At 50.7% G+C, this 24,272-nt stretch overlaps 1 protein-coding gene across 6 annotated transcripts in view; it reads right to left on the bottom strand.

Moving 5' to 3' along the window:
- The window catches only part of LINGO1 (leucine rich repeat and Ig domain containing 1), a 166,663-nt gene that overhangs the window by 68,147 nt on the left and 74,244 nt on the right, over positions 1–24,272 (bottom strand). For 2 of the 6 annotated variants that reach the window (XM_063345570.1, XM_063345571.1), the window contains exon 3: positions 2,491–2,661. The exons of the other annotated variants lie outside the window; for them this stretch is intronic. The gene's annotated coding sequence lies outside the window, so the exon portion shown is untranslated. The remainder of the gene's footprint in view (positions 1–2,490; positions 2,662–24,272) is intronic. 6 annotated transcript variants of the gene reach the window in all.

Raw genomic sequence — 24,272 nt, 5'->3', positions numbered from 1 at the left:
CAAGCTCTGCATCCATGCATCTACCCCGCATCTCAGATCCTGGTCCCTGCTCCAAGCACCCAGCAGCTGAGCACACCACAAGGACCCTTTGGCATGGGGTTCTCAGGGACAAGGTCCTACCACCATCCCCAGCACCACCACTTGCACACCCTGGGTTCACAGTCACCTGCAGAGCAGTGGTTAGAGCCTTGGGCACAACTAGCTCCCCTTCAAATAAGGGCAGACACTGATTTCAGTTGTGCAACAACCCTCGATCCCTTCTGATCTCACATAGCTCTGAACCGCCAATTTTTTGCCTCTGCAACAAAGGCAGCAACCCTGTAACACTTCAGCAGGGAGCTAGTGCTGACAAAAGCATGGGAAGCAGACAAGAATGGATATCAAACACCTGCTGTCCCACCACATACTGAGACACCTGCCTGGTACTCTTTGTGTTTTGTATTTTAATCCTTTCTGCTGGAGTGGGAGTCTGTGCACCCAGGCTGCTGGGAGCCAGGGACATGCCAGCACCACACTCCTCCTGGGAAATCAGTGGAGGATACATTCGTGCAGCCCCCTCCCCACTGCTGCACAGACTTTGTTTATGGCACAATATTGGGTCTCTCCCACTACAATTCAGCCTTCCTGACAAAGGGCATGAGACGTCGTGGGGGAGGAACAGCCCCATTTCAGGGAGGAGTCCAGCAGCCCCTGCCAAGCACAGCAACCTCCCTTCCACCACATGCTTCCGTGTCCAGCATTTCTGCTATGTGACTGTTAATAAGGTCACATTTGGGATGAACTGGAGTTGGAGAGAGCACAGTAAATGAAAAGTGCAGCCCTTTCTCAATTAGATAGCTTCATCTTTCAGCTGAGCTGAGAGCATGGAAGGGCCACCCAGGTGCTCACAGTGATGGGATTTGGCAAGCATGGTCAGACCTTCTCCTCCTTGTCAAGAGGAGCCCATGCAGGCTCTTCTGCAGCCCCATGGGTAGGGTCTTGTTCACTGCAATGCACTTGTCCCTCTGCCTTGCATCAGCAGCTTGTGGCCCTCACTCTGCCCAACCTCTGTTCTGCAAGCCAGAGTGCTGCTGAGAGATGGGGTTTCTCCCTCATTCCCATGGCTTTGCTACATCTTCTGACCCCAAACCAAGCTGACGTGCATTTGAATGCTTCACCTCCATGTTTCATCCATGCAAACCAGCCTCCTGTCTCCCTTCCCCTCCCTGCTCTCCTCGCTCCCCAGCCCAGCAGGATCCTTACGCAGAGGGGGTTCTCCTGTGCAGGACAAGCCCAGCTGCAAACACCTTGCAGGCAGACCAGACAGTCCCTTCAGCATCACATCAATCCCCCCCTAAACTGGACTTTCTCAAACACTAGACAGGGAAAAAACATTGAGATAAAAGGCACAGATGCTGTGGGGAGCAAATAGGGCTGGATGAGACCTGCCATGCACCCAGCAGCAGCCAGCATGGGTCTGGGCACCTGTACCAGTGGCCACCACCACAGCCTCAGGGCTTCATCTCGTTCCCAGGAGGATGCCAGCTCCCAGGTGGGCTCAGCACAGCACGCTTTCCTTGCAGGCACAAGCTTTCTGCCGTAGCTAAAATTAGCTCCCACAGAGTCCCTCCTGCCATCCCCGAAGTCATTGGTACAACATGTTCTGCCACCACAGGCTCTTCCCAAGCTCTCACTCAAAAAAACCCAACGATGCGTAGTACGTGCCTTGCAGCTCTGACTCCCTCACACACACAAAGCAAATAACCCTGCAGGTTTTGCAGACACCACCTCCTCGCTCTCCGTGCTGTGCTGCTGAGGGCAAGGCTCCCTCCTCCTGCCTGCTGCAGTTGCTCAGACTCCCTTGTGCTGCCCACCATGCCAGCAACCCTGCTGCAACACCCATTCCTCCAGCTTTCAACCCCAACAGCAACATATTCTGAGGATTTGGGCTGGGAAAACAGGGAAGGGTGTGTGTGTGGGGTGGTGTGGGTGCTTGTTACCTGTTTTGGTGGCCAAATTGAGAAAAGAAAGTAATTCACATTGACGAAAGTATTTTTTTTTCTTTGCCAAATCTTAGAACCCCAGCAATAATCTGGGTCTGAGTCAAACAACTTGTTTGGTCTGAAGTGAAGCTTTCGTTTTGTTTGTAGGTGGTTTCCCCCCCCACACTGAAAAAATAACCTAGAAAAAATTCAAAATGAAATGTCATCTTGAAACAGATGGCTGAAAGGTTTCATTTTGAAAATGTCAAAATGAAACTTTTCAGTGTTTCACTTTTTTTCCCCAGCCAAAACCACTTGCTAAATACAACCTGAATTCGTGAGCTGTTTCTGTTGACTGAAACCCGAATTATTCGGTGCATAAGCTGTTCACTTAAAGCTTTTTTTGCAAGATGGTGCACACACCCTGTTCTGTGCATCCTGCTGCAGCAGGAGGGGAAAGCAAACCCTGTAGCATGTCCTTCTTCAGAGAAGTGGCACAGGAAAGGAGAGCAAAAGCCCAGGGACGTACCGTGGCAGCAGACCTCTGCAGCTTTTTTTCAGATGCTGGAGGGTCTTCCCGTGCAGTGGAGGGAGAAGGGGGTGCTGCGGCCCCCGTTGGGAAGTACAGGGTGGTCCTGCCTGTCTCATGGGACCCAACGCAGAGTAACGGGGCACCTCGCTCAGCCCTGGACACGCAGCCCTGCAAGACAGGATGGGGAAGAGTATGAAAAGGTGCTGAAGGGAAAAACATCCAATTTGGGCAGAAGAGGAGGGAGGTTTGGGAGGCTGAGGCCAAGCACAGTTACGGGATTAGGGCAAGGTGGTGGCAGCACACAGCTCTGGAGCGCAGCTTGGCTGGTGTCAAGTCTGTTCCCTGACTCTACTCTCCCCCATGCAGCAGTTTTCATCTCCTCTTGCCCTGCTCTCAAGGTGCAGCAGTCCACCTACTCACTAGCACAGGGCTTTCCATGCCAGTGGGCACACAAGAGATAAGTGGAAAGACACCTGAAGTATCACCCAAGCAGCAAACCCAAGCCGAGGGGCCTGCCCTGCTGGAGAACATGTCCAGGAAAGGTTGCTTCTTCCCACCCATGGCCATCAATCATTGCAACTAGCCCACACCATGGCAGCATTGGCAGACAGACATTGAGGAAGGCTTTGCCCACCTCATTTCTCTTGCTCAAGGAGCGATGATGTTCATCTCAGAGCTGGCCAAAGTCAGATGACAGGGATGAGCTCTAACCACCACCTGGGAACCAGCTCAGGGCTGAGCAGATCTTACTGACAGCAAGCCCCGTGGCCCGAGGCCACAGGAGGGTGATCCAGGACCACAGCCAGGTCACTCCATCCCTACACCCAGAGGCCTGTCCCCTAGCTGGGTGTCTAGATGACACTGTGATGCTAGAGGGCAATGAGCCCATTGAACCACACACACAAGCCTCCTACCTTCAGCAAGCAGGAATCAAGTTTTGATTGCAAAGTTCACAGTCCAAGAGTTTTCAAGCACAAGCAAAGCCCAGCAGCCCCAAATTCTGCCTTGAATTTGGGGCCTCAACACACAGGATGGGAATAGAAGTATTTTAAATTTGCTTTAATCCTTCCTTTTCTTCCTCTCCCAAATCACCCCTCGGTGCTGATACAAGACCCTGCAATTTCCTTGCCAAGCACTGTGACTCCTATCACTCTCCAAAGAGAGCTGCAGGATTCCTGGGGTGTACTCTCAGTGTGCAGCAGAGAGGAATAAAACCTGTCAGGTTCAGGAGAATGTTCTCAAAAAAACCCCAAACCTTTAATCCACCCCAAAGTCACAGTAATAAAAATATGGTTTATGTTCCAAAAGGCGCCGGGTAAGGAAATCGCATACCACAAAATCCTATGAAAACAAGAGCTGAGACCTAAACCCAAGATGCAGAAGTCAGGTGCAGAGTTCAGGTTAGAAACTTAGGTTCATTTTCTTTTGCCTTTCACCTCTGGTTTGGTTCAAGGGCAGCAGCACTGGGATGCTGCAAGGAGCATTACCCTTCCAGCCCAAGCACACACCACAAAATGCCGAGGCTGGTGTCAGAAAACCTTTTTTTGCAAGATCACTAGCCCGATTGCTAGATGAAAGAGGATTAGATGAAGCTTAGACTAAGCATCTCAACAGTATCAAACTGTAAGATGATGCTCAGCCATTGCTACTGCGAAGGTAACATGAAGACAGAGTTATCTGCTAAGAGAGAAAATCTTACTTCAGAGAGCCCTCCTTGGCACCAAAAAAAAAAAAAAAAAGAGAGGGGTATTTGCCAGATGCTCAGTAGGGGTCTACATGTCCGCAGGGGCAGGGCAGACCGGCTGCCTGCAGGCAGGAGTCTGCCAGATGGAGTCACATGGAATCAGAGGCAGACTTGCTCCAAACTCAAACCTCCTCCCAAGTTCAGGGGGCGGCAATCGGAAATTAAGCCCATCTGTTCCTAAACCATTGCACTAGCAGAGAGGTGAGGAGACTGAAAAACAGAGCTCAAAAAAATCAAGAGTGCTAGAGACAGAGCCAGCAAGCTGCCCATCAGGGAAGGGATGCTATGTCTCCAGCTCACTACTGCTATGAGTTTGGAGATCTCATTCCCAGATCTCACTCCCTCAATTAAATCTCTTGAGCAAGGGAGATGCAGCAGCACATGGGTCCCCTGGTAAGGACGAGATGAGGCAGCCAGAGCCCCCTAAACCTCATGGATGAGCTGCAGACAAGGGAAGGGAAACTGAGGCAGGCACCAGTGGTGCGAGGGGCTGGCAGGCAGGTGGTGCCATGCCAGCTCTGGAGCTACCACAGTCGAACTCGCCAGTGAGCCACATGGCTGCAGTGATCCCAGTCCTGTCAAGCATGCCTTGTCTCACAGAATGGTGTTTCAGAAAAGAGTATTAAGTGATCAGTCAGCATTAAAACCAGACCGTTTTGATGTGTTTAAAAGAAAAAGTCTCCCTTTTTCCTCCCTCTGAGCTCACTTTTCATTCTAAGAATCTCCTTTTTTTTTCTACCCCAAATTCAAACTAACTCTGCTATCAAGCCCAAACACTCACTTTGCATTTCTGCCACATTCATTCAAATAAATCATTCAGAACCAAACCCTCACATTTTCCCCTTCTCCCTTGAAGGAACGATGCTAAACCACCCAGCCAGCCTGGAAATCCATTTTTGCCTGGTTCCTGCTAAAAGCCAGGACAGTGGGGTGTTGGCTGGGAGCAGAAGTGTGGGAGGTAGCAGCCAGGTGGGATTTGGAAGTGATGCCTACAAAGCACCTCTTGGTGCCAGGACATTAAAAAAAAAAAAGGCAATTTTTACACGGCCTTTATCCCTGAGAGACAGAAATAACAAGGGAGCAGAATGGGGAGGGAGATTTAGGAGCAGGTCCTGAGCACCACTCACGTTACCTAGCGCCAGGCCAGCAAAGGAGGCAAGGTGGCTACAAGGAGGCACATCCAGCATCAGGAATGGAGCAGGATTACCCAGTCCCCCATGTTTGCAAGGAGAAGAAACTCAGATTTAGCAAAGAGTATTTATGAGTATTGAGGAAAAAAAGCCATGCCACAGGGAATAACGGGGCTTTCTTGTGGCTGGCAGCTGAACAGAATAAATCTATCCACCGGGCATAAATTGTTTAAGCAAAAAATCTCTCTCAACTCGAATATTTTGCAAGAAAAATAGCAACAAAAAAAGAAAGAAAACTCTGAACCCTCATAATTTCTCTCCTCAAGGTCAGAGCTGTTATTCTCTTCTGTAAAGGAGAAAAAACACCTTTCACTAGTAAGTTTAGCCAAAAGAAACATTTGCTAAGCGAGTGCATTACTGCCTGGACTGACCTGCCTGCCTGGATTAGGCTAAATATGTCTGTCTAATAAAGAATTCTCTTTCAAAAGCAAGTTGTGGGGAGGCTCGGTGGTGGGGCAGAGGGACAGTTTGGTAGAAGGAGCACAGTACTTCAGTATCCAGCTCTGTGCCTGCCCAGAGCCACGCAGGGAGCCCTGCAGCATCTCTGACCCCAGGGGCAGGATCCTGCTGCCATCTGCACCCAGGGGTAAGGGAGATATCAGTCACTGGGGCTACGGCAGCCAAGGAGTGCAGCCTTGTGCCAGAGCAAAGGATCTAGAGCCTCTTCAGTTATTATGTAGAGACTGTGCTAAGGTTGCTGCTTTAGTGCACTGCAGGCACTAAATTAAGAGGACATTTACAACCCACAATGCAGAGAAGCAGCTGCTAAAGGTGGCCACGGTGAGTGACTTAACCTCTGTGTGAAAGGCTCCACGAAATCTCAGCCATGAAGGATCAAGGTGGGAAAACAAGTCCTTCCTTCCACCTACTGCCCCGCAGGGCAATGCCAAGTTATCTCTGGGCACCTAGGGCAAGTGGAAACCAGTAACAACCTGCTCTGCTCAGTGCCAGACCTTCTCTGAGACCTTCCCTGTTTGGAGGTGATACAAAGCCCACAGGATACTGGGGTTTGGTCCAATTAGAGTCCTAGTGTGACAAACTGCACACCCACCCCCAGAACAGCACTCAAATGGAACAAACCCAAGGGATCTGCTCCCCAGAAATGACAATCCTCCAGACCAAACCTTGCCCAGGCCCTGCACAGCACAGACCAGGCAAGGCAGTTGTCTACAGCATCAAGCACAATTTACCTAGTGGTAAAACAAGCCCTGGTGCCCACTCAGCCTTTTTCACTGCCCTTGACAGCCAAGCTGGCTGCAGCTGCCAAAAAAGGGGGTCATACAGGGTGACAGCTCCTGTGGCTTCTTCTGGGAACAGCCAGCACCACTCCCTTCCTCCTCCCATGGCCATGCCAAGCCCAGCTCGCCAGGGCTTTCCATGCAGCACTGCTCCTTCCTCCCTCTCCTTGCCCAGCAGGAACAGACAACTTTAGCATTGGCCAAAACCCAGCATGCCTTCACAGATGAGCCAGCCATGCCCTGTGCTTCCCCTCTTCCCTGGTGCTGTGGCAGTGCCCAGCTCATTTGCTGATGGGTGCCACCAGGACCTTTTCCTTGCAGGTCCAGGGACATGTCATGTTGTGCTCAGCCAGGCAGAGAAGGGGATGGCTCTTGGTGGGAGCTGGCATGGACCTATTCCAGCACAAAGCAGCAAGCCTGGAGGCAGTCACCTCCTGGAAGTGGCTGAGGGGAAGGGGAAGCAGAGAAAGACAAGGCAAGAGCAGAGATGAACAGACACGCACACCAGACAAGGAGAAAGTGATTAACTCAACTCCAGCCAACACAAAGGCAGGAGGGTGCGCTGAGAGGGGATCTCAAGGTCACAGTGTGATGTGCCGACCAGCACACACACTGGCTTTTGTCAATAATTCAGCATGCTGGATTGTTAGCACAACCATGGAGAGGCTGCGACCGGAGGGGGGCATTTCTACCCAAGCAGAGGGAACAGCGGCAACGGGTAGGAGGGCACCCCTGAACAAGGCAACAGCACTGCAGGGTGCTGAGTACCAGGAAGACTGGCCCTCTCACTCCCTGGAAAGCACAAACAGCATCATGCTCACATCCCTGCAGCTTGTAGATCCTTTTTGAGAAAGTTAACTCAATGAGTTAACACCTGAATCCCTCCAAACCCAGGGTGTTTCCTGCCTGTAGGAATTTACAGACACTGTAATCACCTCCTGCTGCACAAGCCATTTGCTTGGAGGTACCATGTGTTAAGAGAGATTTGAATACTCAGTCCCTGGGATCAGCCCAGGGCAGTGTCCATGTTCCCTCATGCAAACAGACTGCTACACCCCATGCAGCCCCCTGCTAGAGCAGGGTGCCAGCAGCCCCAGCCAGCCCAGGCATTCCGGGCGCACCCTTACTCAAAGGAATGCCCCAGCTAGGAACAGATGGCTGCTCCTCTGCAGCTTCACAGAGACCTCTCCTGCCTGCCAGCAGAGCCAAGACCCTGCAGCTCCAATGTCTTTGGGAACCACATGCTTCAGTGCACCCAGGGTTACTGCACTTGAAAAAAGAATCAGCAGGGGACAGTTTCTGACTTCTATTGCAGAGCAGGTCGACCAGTGGGTCATGAATTCACTCTTCTGGCCTTTAAATGTGCAACAGGTGGAATTCAGAGGTCTTGGACATCTCAAAGATCAGTCCTGAGCCTGGAGGACTGCCCAGAGCAAGGGATCCTGCCATCTCAACCCAAAGCCTGTGCAATGGGCCCCCAGGTGAGCATCCAATGAGCCATTGGGAAGCCGAATTCACAGCCAAGGGCAGTTACAGGAATAGAATTGGCTCAGACTGAGCAAATGTAGCTTTCTATCACCTTGCAACCAGCCATCCATTCTGCAGGCCAGCTGGCTGCCATGTCAGTGTGCCTCCCATCCATTTCAAGTGTCCTGATAACACTGATACTTCACAAGACTTGCTCAAGAAGGCTTGGGAGAGTTATTATCCAAAGCCAGGTGGCTGGACTTGACCCAAATCTTAGGCAAGTGATTAAAATGATTGGCATTTTTTTGGAAAGAAAACTGCTGTGCTGTACCTGCCATCCATTTTCAGAAAACCATTAACTGCACAGTCACAAAACTGAACACACCTGTAAGGCTACACAAGCACACAAGTGCCTGCAGGCTGGTGAAGCTCATCTTCACCTGCAGCTCTGGGACCAGCCACTCACTACAGGCTCCAAAAATGTGGTGCTTTGGCCAAGATGCTCTTCAGCATCATGTTACCACACCTGGGCAGCTCTTGGTGCAGGATCAGGGATGGGATACTCAGTCATGGGGATGAGTGTTGAATTGCTGGTCTCATGCCCCATGATTTGGATGAATTTCACCCCATGGGTTATGTGATGAGTCTATTCTGTCTGGGAACAGATTGTTACAAAACTGCCTTTGTTTGTGACCCAGATTCAGGTCCTTAACAGGCCCCTCTGCTCCTATGGGACACAGTAACACTGCCAGCCAAAACCAAGGTATCATTCTTTCCCTTTGACTACATATGCTAAAAATCAAGTTTCTTTCCTTTCAGAGCAAAGGAAACTAAAGACAGCAGGTGAGCAGCTACTGAATGACACCAACCAGACCCCAGCCTCTCCCCAGGGCAGCCCCCAGCCCCACCACCATCCTTGCCAGTGCTGTCCCCGCACTGGGACAAAGGCTGCTTTCTCAGGCAGGCAGAAGCAGGGGATGTCACTCCCAGGCACGCTGCAATCTCAGGACAGCTTTCCTGCATGCCAGGGTGAGAGGACACCCCACTCTTCTGGCTTCAATGCCAGAACCCAAAGCTCAGCTGTCAATCCGTTACAGACTAAGGGAGTAACCATAAGGAGAAGCCTTGCCTGTTTGATGAACCAGCACAACCCCCTGTAAGGGACGGACTGTGAATTTCCTGACAAGGGGCAGAAGGCCCTCCAAGCCTTCAATGGAATGCCTCAAATACTCCCAAGGAAATAAATAATGCAGGCCTGGCCTTCAAAGAACTGATAAAGCTAACAGTTCTGGTGCCTGAAAGTGTGGGAGAACTGTCTTGTGAAGACAGGGTAGTTCTGCCACTCGTGTGGTGACCTTGCTAGTTCTCAATTCTCAAGGCCATTGTGTCCGATGAGTGACCTTTCCTTCATTATCCGCAAAATGCATATGAAAGCACACACCCCTGCATATGCTAATGAAGATTATAGAGATCATGCTAAACATGTATGACTCTGGCACTCGTCTCTCCACCCAAATCATGCTACACATCACCTGGGAGAAGGGAGAAACCTGAGACAAGGCTGTCCTCAGCAAGGGGGGTGGACCACGCTAATTCAGCAAACATAAAAGGGGAAAATAAGTGTCCCTAGGGGTAACAAAGAAGAAACAGTAGAAGAAGACTGTGCCTGGGAAGATTCTTCCCAAGAAAGACCACCATGCCTGGGAAGATTTTTTTTCCAAGAAAGAAGATTATGCCTGGAAAGATCCCCTGAAAGAGACGCTGGAACCAAGACCGGTGATCTCTGTCTTTTTCTCGGTCTTTTCCTTTTTCTATCCCTCAGTTTCTCTTTTCTCTTAGAATTGTTAAGTGACAGTTAGAGTTGTTAAGTAATGACCTTAAGTACGACCTTAAGTACCACTTGCCATAAGTTGTCCTATACCTGTTGTTAAGTAACACAATGCATACCTCACCACTTGCCATAATTTGTTATATACCTAACCAATTATCATGGACTTGTTAAAACCTATACTAACCATTTTGGTAAGCTAATAAATGTTTCTACATGGACCTTGAAATTTCTCTCACCTTAGTCCGCACCGTTGAGAATTTACGAATCTGAAGTCACTTACCCCCCCTCTTTACTGAGAGTGGGACGTGACACCCCCACAGCCCACACCTACTTGCTTCAGTTTGATCACATTGCCCCAAGGACAGTTAACTGAGTATTTGCATACTGGGGACGTTGTGTGGCCTCAGGGTTATTTTGCATGTCCTTTACCCCGGGAGAGGACAATATCCAGGAATCTCTGGGGAACCAAGAGAGGTCATTCAGTGTTATGTCCTGTACATAACCAATCTGTGCCAAATGCTCAGCAGGGGCACCAAACTCGCTGTGCCAAGAAGTTGAACTGTGCTTAGATGGGGATCCCAAACAGGGTAAAATCTGCATTTAATACCTATTATCCTAACATCTGCCCATCTGTCCACTTCCCTTACATGCCTTTAACTGCAGTGTGGCAGGGCTGCCTGATATCAATGGCACTCTAATTTCATCATTCCCAACTTATTTAGAGCAATTAGGAGGCAATGAGCACACGCCAGGGGCCAGGATGCACTTGAACTGCATCCAAGGGTTACCACAGTATCACAGGAAACCTTCAGATGGAATTATCAGTCCGCAAAAAAAGCTTAAATAAAAAGGAAGGCAATCCCCAAGGGGAAGATAAAGTTCTTCTTGGTCCCTTATAGGTCCTATAGGTCCCTTTTTAATTTTAAATCAGCTGACAGAAATATAAAGAGATGATATTCCTCATTTAATTAGTGAAGAGGCAGCATCTCAGGTTGGAAGACAAAGATAGATGCTTTGCCTGGGCATCTGGCTGGAGAAATGATCAGGGGAGCAAGGCAGGGAGTCCTGCGGGGTTGATTACCTAATCCCACTTCAGGCAAGCCAGTTTTGCCATTCATTTTTCTGGGAGCAGAGATAAAAAAAAAAAAATGAGCCTCTTTGGAAATCCTAGCCAGAAAGGCAAAGCAAAAAGTAGCCTGCTTCTACCACCCAGCAGAAGTCACTAGGGAGAAGCACTGCACAAAGCCAGTGCCACAAAGAAAGATACCAAAAAAAGCCAGCCAGCCTGCAGCCTGGCTTCAAAACGTCCCCATTTCATGCAAGGCAGGTGAGGTGCCAAAGGAGAGGATGGCTCCTCACTTCTGATTTAGCCACATGCCCACACTCCTCCTGCACAGGATCTTTAAATGCCTGTCTGTGTGAGAAAAGCAATGGCCTATTTTTTTTCTGAGCATCTCAGTACAACCTCCACCTCAGAGCACAGTGCGCACAGGTCTTATTTAGGATGCTTCAGACACATCCTGAGGGACTTTGGGAACAGTCTGTGGAAAGAGAAGACTGAGTGGGCAACCTGAGTCACTTCATTGCTTACAGAAGTGTACACAAGCATCTTCCATTTGAGCAAAACTCAGCACAGCTCCTGTTGACTCTGGGGACGAGAGGAAAGTGCATCTTCTCTAGCATACTTCACTGATGCAGAATAACTGCATACCGCCTTTCTCATCCAGGCTTACTGAAAGAGGGATCATCCCCCACAGCTATGATCCAAACCTCTGATCCTGGCAATTCCTCCACAGCCCAGGAGAAGCCCAGAGCCGCTCTAATCTGCTCTGATGGGCGAGGGCCGTAGAGATTAACTTCCTCCCAAGGAGGAGAAAGCAGAGCAAGACATGCGGGGGGAAAGGTGCATGCACATGCGTGTGCATGCCCTGAAGAGATATTACAGCTGGCTGCAAAACTCAGCTCTGAACTCATTGCCAAAGAGCCTGACTCATGCAGAGAAATCAGCCCAGCACCATCCGCTGCACATGGGAAAAGGCACAGATAAGCACAGGAATTACAGGAGATCCTAGTCCAGAGTCAAAATAGACTCAGCCCTTACCTTGAGGAAGTCACTTTAAGCTGTCAAACAAGGGCCTCTGTGTGAAGATCCGCATATGCTGGGGCTCTCCACTGGGAGACAAGGACACACCCTGCCATAGGAGGCCCCTCATATTACCTTTCCTCATTAATGCTGGTAAAAGGTGCTGGTTTGTGCCCCAAAAGCACAAAGCCTCTGCTCATCTATCCAACAGCAGGTCACACAGGCATGCCCTGTGTTGGCCTTCCAATGAGCCTCTGTCCTCACCCAGGACAGGACAGCCACCATGGGCTCCCTTTGCTTTCCCAGCCTCAGCTTTCCGTTAAGGCTGGTCACAGCAGCACCACACAATGTCAAAAGCAAGGTGCCTGCTGGGGCAGATGTCCTGAAGCCAGTTCAGAAAAAAGCCCTCATCATTACAGCTGTAAGATGCTAATGGCTCCTGGTCACTGTGGTGCAGTGACCAACAGCACTTTAACCTCTCCCCATTTTATTTTCCACAACATAAAAGCCACAAAGTGGCATCTAGCACATGCAATTTTATTTCACAGGACTTCTGATGCCATCAGCAACCATATGCAGCGTAAGTCCCCGGGACAGCAGGGAGGGGGCTTCACAGAAATATATGGAAGTGCCAAAATATGAACTGCTAATAAGATGTATTTTCAAATGTCACCAAGTTATGATCTATTGATCTTGCACTGGAAGCTTGACTTTTTCTATGCAATATTAATCTATGTCACTTACACATTCTGGGAACTGCAGGCTGAGTGAGTGCCATTACACTAAAATTAGGTATTACAATTACTAACTGATAGGGGTCCAAATCAGCAAGGTGCTGAACAGCCAGTCCAGCATTAACAGCAGTTTAACATGCTGGGAGCACCCACACACATGTAAACTCATGCACCTCAGTGCAGCAGTGTGGGACAGGGGCATGAAGCTCTGTTCTCAGGGTAACACCCCTGCTCAGGAACAGCCTGGATGAAGCCAATTTGGATGCAGCTAGAAACATGAGCAAAGTCCTACCCAGAATCGGGGAATCCCAGGGAGGAAAGTGTTTCCAACCCCATTCAATACACAGCTAAGGCCTGACAGACCCCCCCCAAGCTGCTGGGGGGCTGTGGTACATACTGATGACACCTCCTAGACTGGCTAAAGCCCTTATGAGCACCTGCCATTCCTCATGGAGGTCACCCCAAACCTGAGAGCATGATCCTGATAGGAACTCTAGAAACAAGTTGTCTAGGAGGTTTTTGCAGGAGTTAAAAACTCTCCAATGGGACTTTGGCCAAATATTTTAGGACCCTTTTGAAAACAAGGCCAATCCATAGTTGCTTCTAACAATCTCATTGACTGTTTTTCACTGAATGCTAACAGAGACAAGTTGTCTCCTTTAGACCACTATATCATGGCTGAGAGCATCAAGAGGGGAAGATGATGGGCTTGGAGAGGAAGAACATCCTTCCTTTGCTCCACTTCAGCTGCTAACAGGCATGCCAAAGCTCTCTGAATAGCATTACACTAGTGCTGCATAAAAGCAATAAAACCCTAAAACAACACATTACATGTTTACTGAACTACATGTCACACAAAAGACTGTCCCCAGGACACCACATAAAGACTCAAAATAGCAAAGCTAAGGGTTGTAAAAGCACCAGGCTGGGCAGACATCCACAGTGCCCACAGCTGGGGTTTGGGTGCATGCAAGAGCTGGGCACACAGGGGCACGGCTGCAGGGAGCTAACAGGATAATCCGGCCATCATACTTAACCAAAGGAAGCAGCATAAAACACTCAGTCTCCTCTGCCAGGAAACTGGGGAAGCCCCAACCACTGGGCATAGAGTCCACAGAGAAATCAGCATCCAGACAAGGAATGGCGCATCCAGGGCGAGACCTGCTGCAGTGCCAGTGCATAGTCCTGGCTGCTGCCTGCCTGGCACCAACCCTCAATTTCCCCCTGCTCCTTTGTTTTCACTTCCAGTACTTAATTTTCACTCCTAAACTCAATGAATTTGTCATTTCCAAATGCCTCTTGCCCACAGGAAACTGCACAAAGTGCTCTTTGATATTTTCCAATAACTGTCATTATGGCACAGTTGGTATGGTACAGTGCCTTCAGCAGTAAATTGTCATAATGGTTTTGGTGGGATGAAATAAGTGGCTTTTAAAAGACCTCTGCTCCCAGTATCTGGCAGGCCTACAGCATGTTTCCATAGCCAGGCATATGACAAGATCACTGGGCCCTGCTCTGCCACCACAAAGGGCCAGCAAATGTACCTTGGCTGGAGAGGTGAGGTCCCCACCAGCTGGTGGGCTGTGTCAGGGGACAAGCAGACAGATGTGCTTGGACAGAGATGGAGAACTAGAAGGGGTCAGAAGCAGAAAGGGGGTCTCCCCCTTGTGCTAATGCTGGAGAAGTGGAGTCAGTTAGAGAACTTTTGCATGCATGTTTCCCCCCTGCCATCAGAAAAGACAGATTGGCTAGATCAGCACAGCATTTCAGGAGAGCTTTGCCCTTATTGGTAAGCAGGAGAGGCTTAGGTCATCCCTCACAGGTGAGCTGCCAAAGAGAGGGGCACAGAAAAGCCAGGTGCATATCTGACTATATGCACCCTCAGCTGCTAGCAATCTGGGGTGAGCAGGAGCCCCATGTACCCAGCAGGATCAAACACAGGAGAAAGCACTCTCCAGGAGGTCTGTAGTCCCTGCCTGCCATTGCTGTGACACCGGGGACACAGATCCAGAGCATGACACTGGAACAACCTCAACCAGGTACCTATCTGTCCAGCTCCCTGCTGTTGGGATCATGGCAAGAACCTGCTAGCAAAAAGTCAGTGAACACCCCAGCCACAGAGGCATCATCCCCTCCAGATAGGGAGGCTGAAAGCAAAGTCCACTTTCTGAAGACTCCTTCTGGAGGAGGATTTCTCCAATAAAGCTTGCAGAGGTGTCACCAGTGTGCAAAATCACAGAGGTATTGCATGCCTGCAAAGCTCACCACTGCCTCAAGAGCACAGCTTGAGTCTTTACTCCATGCTCTGGGAAGGGCCATGCAAGCCAGCCCCAGCCAAGCTGCCAGCCCCACAGCCCTTGCACATGCCACTGGGGGCCAGCAGTGAGAGGAGACGCAATGCCTCAGAAGTTTTGTGAGTTATTGTGTCACACCAAACAGTTCTGACCTTTTCAATATTCTGTATTTTTATTGGCTGCCCATTTCCCCTCAATCCCCACAGGCCTGTTAGGCAGCAAGCAGAGCCGAAGGCAGCTCCAGCAGCCAATGCCGCTGCACAACACTGAAAAGGTCAGAGACACTGAGGCTGAGCAAAACTACTCTCAGGAGGGCAGTTACAGCAGGACAGGAACACTCAGCTGACACAAGCTGCAGATCAGGACCTGCTTCACTGGGATGCTCCCAAGGCAGAGCCCCTGCCACAGTGTCCCTGGGGTGGCAGGGACCTGCACCTCAAGCATGCCTGCCCCAACCAGACCAGCTGTTGCTGCAAGAGGACCTGCCCATGAAAGCACGCTGCAATAGGCTTGCTACAGATGCTTGGAGTAAATACCCTGCAACACAGGAGAGCACAAGCCAGGGCTGTGTTCCTACACCACAGAGCGAGGCTGTAGAAATGGCTGCAACTGGTGCGATGGAGAGCCACGAGGCTCCTACTCAGGTGCTGCCAGCAGGGAGAAGACCAAGAATATCTCTCAGAGCCACTGGCACACTGGGATAGAGAAGGCAACTACCTGAGGTGATTACTACTTTAGTAGATGTAAGAGGAGACTGTCTGGAGTCCAGGCCTCTCCTGAGGCATTCAGGGGACTGAAAGGAAAATTCGTCCCTGCTGGCAGGCTACAGGCCAGGCAGGCAAACACAGCATGGTGCTGAGCAGAGTCAGCACACACACTAACAACATAGTTGCTTCACTCATCACCTTTCGCTCAACCACAGTCCAGCCTAGACATCTTGCATGAAATAAAAGCATGACACCCGCTCCCTGAAGACCCAGCACCCTCCTCTGCGTGCTCCAGAGAGCAGAGAGGCAAGGGCAAGTCCCAGGAGTTAACCTTCCTCCCAGACACAGGCTCCAGCCCCAGGAGAGCACCCATGAGCCCTGCCCTCAGTGAGGCTGCAGATCCTGAGCAGGCCCACAGGTGGATAACACATGTAAACCCAGCCTGGTTCTCCATGTTGGTCCTCAACATGCCCGGAGTCACAAGCACAGTACATTGAGAAAGGCCAACTCCAAAGAAACATGCTGGGAACCTCAACCAGGAGCTGCTAGTGGGGAGATGGTAGGAAAGATGGTACCTTTCCAGAGCTCAGCTAGCAGTGCTCTTCCATGCAGTAAAAACACAGAGTGACTCCAGAAACAGGTCCCCTTGGAGTGGCAAGGGCCAGCTGCACTCTCAGGGAAGGCAAGCCAGGAGCAGAAGGCACCCTCCTGGATGGGGACTAGGCCCTTGGCTCCAAACAGCACAGGCAGGTGCTTGTAACCAGGTCCATCGACAGCAACAAACCAGGTCCAGCAGCCCAGTCTGGAGCAAAAGGAGACAGAGCTGGAAGCACATCCACTGGAAACACATCAAAGCTCCAGAAAGAAAGCAAAGGACCAGCCCTGAGCTTAAATATGGCTCATAGAGCAGTGGCTGGAGAGGGTCAGGTGGAGGCTCCAGGTGGGGCTGTTTAGGGCAATTAAGGTCTTTAAGCAATTAGCTTGCCTCACAGAAGCTGGGCTCTCAATGTCCATCCTTTCCTCCGTGTGGCAGAAGGCAACCATATTTTGGCAACACAGCCAGACAAAGTGACAGAGTGGCCTGCCTGCTGAGGGGGGTCTGTGTACCCCCAGGGAACAACCACTCATGTCAGGGGCCTTCGGATGGGCTGCGCTGCCTCCAGACAGCCCTGGGAGCAGCTGCCCCGGTCCCCGTACTGGTTTTGGTGCCATTTCCCAGTACCGCCAGCAGCTGAGAGGCTGTGGAGGGGAGCAGGGCGGCTGCTGTGAGGGGAGCGGGGCTGCCTCGTGCTGGTTCTGACCCGTTCCAGCCAGTTCCACCAGGCCAGCTCCCACCTTGTTGAGGCCTGCGCTCCCTCATACCGCTCAGTGCGGAGGGCAGCAGGCCTTGCTGCCCCCCAGATCCGAAAACTGACTTCTTATTTGTTCATAAACGTTCAAAACCGGGGGAAATACACAGTAAATGCTCTTTCTCTACTAACACGTAATGCCAGAGAGGGTGCTACCAGGGGCGGACATGTTGGAAATGGGTAAATGGCACTCAGTGAGCTTCTGCTTTGTCAATATGAAAACACACCCAGAAACCTCCCAGAGTTAGAAAAATTAAATGACAGAAATAAAGAAGCAAGAGTCAGAGACACCCCAGGAGGGAGCAGGGAGGAAGGGACAGAGCCACCGGCGTGGATGAGGGTGGTGGAGCACCTCGGGAGGAACACCGAGGGTTAAAAACTGCAACAGCTCCTTTGTGAGAAATGGAAAATATCACAGCTCTGGCAACAAGTACCCAGATTTTTCTACAGTAATGTTAGATTTTTAGGGTGGTTTTTTTTTTTTTTAAAATCAACCTGGATCTGGGCAAAGGAGTGCATTGACATTAGTGACAGATGGGATGGAAAAATTTTTGTTTGGAAAAAATATCTTCTTTTGAGTCACATGCATATGGAAAGGAAAACAATTTAACCCCTCCGGTCCCCCTCCAAGGGTGAGCTGTAACATGGCAGCAAAGAGCTGAATCCCACCAGGTTGCAGGGACAGACCCCTGCCCTCCAGGTCAATTAAGGCCAAAGCTGGAAGGTGCAGAGACAGGATTCTTGCCCTACAGAAAAGCATTTTTATTCTTACTTGGAAGGCAGTGAAGGCAAACTGGCTTTCATCCCTCCCTATTAAACCCACACGGAAAGGTTGTATCATCCCTGTAACCTGGGCAGTGCGGGGCCATGGCAGTGGCAAGTGCTGGAAGCCACATCATCACCTCCTCCTTGGCTTCACTTGGCCAAGCCCAACCCTCAGTCCGGGGACACCAGCAGCCCTTGGACAGCATCCACCACACGTTATCTCAGAGCAGGGACAGGCTTTGCAAGAGCTTTGCTGAGACTGCAGAGAGCAAGAGCATTAGAAAGATGAGACCTGAGGAAGATGGTCTTTATCTTGGAAAGCAGAGCCAATTGAGGAATTGTGTTTGCCCGGCAAAGGCATGGAGAAGGACGGAATGAGAGGCAGGAGGAGAGCTGGGATGAAGAGCCGGGCAGGGGAGGGAATTACAAAGTGTTTGCCCTTGTGGTGAAACCGGCTGGAGATGAACTCCCACCGCTGCTGTTTTGACAGCCCAAACGCACTCGCTCGCACAATATCTCTGTCTTGTTAAAGGTAATTACAGTTCTTCCTGTGTAATGAGATGGTTTTTAAAGGCCATTCAAAAGAAATTTTCTATAATGAGGTTAAGGGTTTTATGGTGTTATACATCAAGGGAGCTGGTAATTGGTCGGATCCAGGCAGCATCCTGAAGCAGGGAGATAGGAGGTTCTGTGAATAATAGGCTAGCACAGAGTGCAGAGTCTCCAAAAGGTTTGGTTCTGCAGAGGAGGGAGAATAAAAGTGGAGGAAGGAAGAAGAAAAGAGAGAAAGGAAAAGGCAGAGAGTCGGATGCTGCCAGCTCCTGCAGGACTGTGGTGGCTTCTTCCATGTTGCTTTGTGTGGGTTTCGAGGAGTTTCGCGAGAGAAGAAGGACCAGCGTGCGTGTAGCAGGTCCCATAGGACAGCATTTCCGCTCTGGGTGGGAAACGCTGCTCTGCTGGTCGATGCAGGGTGGCAGGCGGCTTGGTCCCGGGCAGACGGCTGGGAGAGGGCAGTCAGGGACTGCCTGCATGACACGGCACGGCTGCAAGATCTGGCTGATCCAGACTTGCACGCCACCACCACCAACTCCATCTGGAGAGAGGAAGAACAGAAGGCTTTGCCCGCTCAGTGATCTCCCCACTGCACACAAAGGCACAGTTGGCGGCGGGCTGAATGCCATCCGGGTGAAGTATAAGTTGCCCCTGCCTCTTACTTCCCTCCAACAAGTCCCAGGTCCCTCCCTCAGCCTGCGCAGGAAAAGCCCAGGCAAACCTGTCACCCAGCCCTCAGACCAAGCTTTTTCTTGCCAGATCGCTGCTCCTTTATTATTGCTGCTGCTGCTTCTGCTCCCTCCTGACGTCTCTGCTCTTCCAGGGCTGCCCAGCAGCGGGATCATTATTCCTGTGCATTTAGTGGCAGCTCCCCAGTGCTGCTGCCGAATGGCCTGCAGCATTTCTCCATATTTAGAAGAAGCTGATGGTGGCTGAGACACTGCTGTGGGTGAACAACAGGGAGCTGAGCTCAAAGAGCGGCTATTTTCATGCCGCCCCCAACCTGCAAGCTCCAGGTGCTAGCAACTTCATAGCAGAGCTTGTTCTCTCGGGATCTCCAGCCCACTTGTTCACACTGAAGAGGCAGGAGTGGCAGTGGAGAGACAAGTACCTGAACTCTGGGAGGCTTAAGTGCTCGTTTGATTGAAAAATCAGCCTCTAGATGTGTGGAAGTTCACCCACCACTTGTGCTGGCAATGCGGAAGGAGTCGGGCGAGTGTGCTGGTGATGGCAGGGGAGGATGCTCCTTGCATTACTCCCACGTCCGCTGTGAGGATTGCTGGTGAGGGTGGTAAGGCGGGAATGACTGAACCCCAACCTCCCTAATAAAGCTAAATTTTTCCTCAGCACATCAAATGAACCTCCTGTGAACTTCAAAAGATGTTTGAATAGTGTCTCTTTTTGTTTGTTTTAGTTTTCCAAGGGTTATTTGCCCATGCATCTGCTTTATAGTCCACAACTTGCTCTTAGCAACTGCCAGGCCCAAGCTTTGGACCGTGATCTCGTGTCTCAGTGGAGCAGTGGAGTTGACTTCCCAAGGAATGGACTCACACCAGGATGTGTAGGGCTGGAGTTGACGTCTTATGAAAACCTGGCACAGCTAGAGGTGGGAATTTGCAGGCAAATTCTGCAAAATCCCAAGCGGATGTGACTTCACATTGTTGCACTGCGGCTGGAGGAACTGCGACTGCTGTCACCCACAAAGAACACAGTCCCAGGACTCATCTTCCTAATTTGGTTCGGTTGCCTTATTCTCATCTGAACATTCTGGTGCTTCTCGCCCCTATCTACTACTGCAAATTGCACAACAACTGCTGGACCCTCAGGAAACAGTTTTTAATGGCTGGAACTAACAGCTCCTGCTTGGCTGAGGCAGCTGGCGGAGTCTGGAGCAGGAGGGCCTCTGGTGATCTCGTTAGCAGGCACCGGGGCCCTAGAGGCACTGTGGAGGGTGCATAACGAAGGCGCACGTCTCATTTCTGGAGACAGTGAAGTCCCATGTTTGAGCACCTACAAACTCCACCCTGAGGAACGAGCCACGCGCCAGCTCGCAGGACTCAGCACTGAGCAGCACTCCCTGATTTGGGGGCAGGCGGCGCGAGGTGGGTCTGTGCTGCAGGTGCGATGCATCTGCTTTGGGGAGCGACCACAAGCCTGCCTTGCCTTCTCGAACCACCTCTCCATCACTGCGCACTGGGGTATGGCAGTCAAGCGTTTGCACGGCTGCAGTGGGGCTGGGCTGTGGGGCATGAGGTAGAAGGAAAGGGGCTTTCCCTGGCACCACCAGCTTCCCGCTCCTGTCAGTGTACAGAAGAAAAGGAAACATCTCCCAAGCCCTCGGTTTCAAACCACACTAAGTGCATTTTGCAAGATGCCACCAGTCTCTGGGTAACACACATTACTTGCCTTATTCTGCCTGAGGAGTTGCATTTAATATCCTGCCTATTTATGTTTTTTAAACACCAATTAAATATTAAAGGCATTTATCAAGGTTTAATGCTGCATTGAGTATAACAGCTTGGATGGCAGTGATGCCAGTGCGTGTGGTTTCAGCGGGGAGGTGCAAGGGGAACGGTGGGTTTCTGAGCTGCCCTGCCCTGCACTGAGTCAGCTGCACAGAGCACCGTGGGGATGCTGGTAGCCCAGGGGACTTGAAAGGGGACACTGCCACCTTTTTCAGCTCCGGGTCTCAGCTTTGAATCTGAGCTAGGCAGGTATGGAGAGCTGTAACTCTCTGAGAGGCGCCTCTTGCAGGATGTGTCCCCACACAGGATGTGAAAGCTCCTAATCATGTACCAAAACCTTTCTCCACTCTGCTCTGGAAACCTGAAATCACAGCCACCGCCTGAATAGAGCTGGTTTGGGAATTTGTCAACTAGGTGTGTTTTCATCAGTAAATACCACTTGGTTGAAATTCAAAGCCTTCCAAAAAAGGAACAATTGTGACAAATTACCCATTTCATAAAAATTCTAGAAAAAGGCTCAGAAGGTCAAAATGTCCCATTTTTGACACATTTAAAATGAAAGAAAATCAATTTTTAGGTTAATAAATCTAAGGTAATTTATAGTTTTGCAAAAAGAACTAGAAATGAAAAGCAACTATCAAAATGTTTTGAAATTATTAAAAAATTTCCCTATTCAGTGGAACCAAAAGGGGTTGTTTTCAAGATTTTTTTTTCTTTTACTGCTATTGGAATTTTACATCTCTGTTCCTGTTGCTGTTGGGAACTTGTTTCTTTTCTATCTCAAGAATTGCAGGGATGAGGATACACTTCCTCAGCCAGTTCTGGTCTTGCTAACACGACCTCAGATGGATTATCGCTGTTATTGACATTACAATAGATGCCAGAGGCCTCTGCTAAGCTCCGCTGCCCAGAAGGCTCCAGGTGAGCCTGTCTGCAGACATCTATCCCACTCCTCCTTCGGGTGCCAGCCCTGTCATGGAGGGTGAGCGAGGAAGACCCATTGATCGGATCAGCCATCACCCTCATCAGCTAATGGCACGACACAGGGCAGGATGCGGCTTACAGCCCTGCCGCAAGTCGCTGGGAGGAAGGGGTCTCTCTTGGAGCCCAGAGGTATCTGGCTGGTCACAGGCTCCCCGCTCAGCAGACCCCAAGCAGATGCACAGGCAGTGAGCCCTTGAACACGTAGCAGATGACAGTGCTGAGCGGGGAGCAGATAAGGGGAATGCTTTCCTTGCCCTCCCTGTCCCCCTCAACCTGGTTAGACAGAGTTGTGCCCCTCTGGATCTGCAGCATCAGACACTGGTACCTCACATGGGAAAGCAAAACCTCTCCCTCAGGGAACATAAAACCTACAGGCCTGGAAGAGGGGTGTCCTGTTCAATATGACACCCCTCTACCACCATTTGCTGCGGACAGCTTCCTCATGGCCATCCCACCAGGGCCTCATGCCACCTCCAGTGTCCCCAGCTCCTGGTACCTTGTTCTTTGGGGTGGGCTGTGCCAGGGCTGTCTGGGGCTCAGTGGTCGGTGTGCAGGTGGGCACGTGCTTTGTGATAGACATCTGTGCAAAGACAAAGGCAGCAGAAAGGGAAAATATGCTGATAGAAATAAACGAGGCTGAGATAATGAAGCAACATTCAACATTTCCAGTGATAAGCAATAGGCAGGTAGATCAAACAGGCACTTGGTTAGGGGTATCAGTGAGAAAGGGAGACAGCCGGTCCCCTCCCTCTCCCTGCACCCTTCTTCCCCCTCTCTCTCCCCTTCTCTCTTGCCCTCCTCCCCCTGTATAAATCTTTCATCCAGAATAATGTCTCTCTTCATAAGGAAGGAAAGAATTAAATATTTCACGAGACTGCAGTCAATCTTGCAGGGCCTTTCTGTTGACATTTCAAACATATATTTGACATTGCTTTCTCATTCCCTCCCGGTAGAGCAAAGAGCTCTGTAGAAAGCCCAATATTACCCTTCACAAGGATGGGATGCCATGGGATGTTCAAACCACCCTAATGGGAAATGAGATGGAGGGAGCAGATCTCTACCACCCTGTATCCCCCTCCTTTTATCTCCCCTCCCTTTCCTTCTCCCTCCCCAGCTATCCCGGAGCATGGGTAGCCCCTGTGTTTTGTCCCTTCCTTCCAACAAACGTTGTGTTGTACCCTTGCTGTGTCCAAGGCAGGGCCTAAAATCCACCTCAGTCAGTGCTGAGGGTTTGGTAAAGCATTGCTGAGCTGCATTCTGGGGGAATCCTGGCCCCTCTGCTCTGCGGCACCCGTGATGCCTCTCCCTTCATGGGCGCAAAGCACAGATCACACAGGGAAGAGGATATAGGATGGGGTTTCATTCTGCTGCCAGCTTCTACGTGTCAGCTAGGGTTGGAAGGAGGGTGATGAGAGCCCTTCTCCCTCAAATCCGCACTTCTCTCCCCAGGGCACTTGTTAGTCTTTGATGCTCCAGTGCATCTCTGCCACTAGATAGAACAGGGCTTGGGCAGCATGAAGACAGTGTTAACTAGCCACAGTGGCTGAAGGGCTTGCCTTCTCCATGAGAGGAGCACCGCTGCCCCCACCACACACCCTGAGGTCCCCACCACACAGCAGGGCAGCAGCAACCAAGGACACTTTCCCAGCACACTGGGAAACATTGTCACAAGGCTAGCAGGAGAGCCCTGGAGCTGCGCCAAAGGAGTGTCACTCACAAGGCTCTGTGCACAGGGAGTCTCGCTCACAGCTGGAGCACCAAAGAGTGGGGAACCCTCACCCCCATGCAAGAAATAAGGAAGAAGAAAAGTGGAGAAGACATTCCTTCCTCAGCACCAAAATATCCAAGTGCCTCTCAAACATGTAAGCCATCTCCAATAGCTTCCCGGGTGCCAGGAACCCCAGCTGCTCTCTGTGCTGCTGCCAAAATCTCCAGCGTCCCTCTCACATACCAAGAGGCAAAAATCCACAGCACGTGGGGCGTTCACAGCATGTTCCCACAAGCCACCAGCACAGTATGCCCTGACCATAGCATGACGCAGCAGGGTGCAAGGAGGCCGGGTCCAAGCTGTCATCACCGGTTAATGCTTCTCTTGCATGCCTTCTCTTCCCATGGCCCCTCTGTGTCTTCTCCCAGCCTGCTCTCCAGAAGGAAAAACAGCAACAGCATCACCGGTTTCTCTTCTGTGATGCCTTCAAACAAGAAGATGAGGACAAGGAGACGCTTTGCAGCAGAGATAGGAGGTAGTGTTTCCAGAGCAGAAGGAAGACCACATCTCAACACCAAAATCCCACCTCCGACCCAAGGCACCCTCTGCCCCTTCCACTCCTTGTGCTAATGCGAGCCTCACGGAGAGCAATCGCCTGGAGAAATCAG

Source organism: Chroicocephalus ridibundus, chromosome 9 (genome assembly GCF_963924245.1).
Source record: "Chroicocephalus ridibundus chromosome 9, bChrRid1.1, whole genome shotgun sequence".
Taxonomy (NCBI): domain Eukaryota; kingdom Metazoa; phylum Chordata; class Aves; order Charadriiformes; family Laridae; genus Chroicocephalus; species Chroicocephalus ridibundus.
The sequence above is the reverse complement of the archived record's forward strand: the minus strand, read 5'-3'. Positions and strand labels throughout refer to the sequence as shown.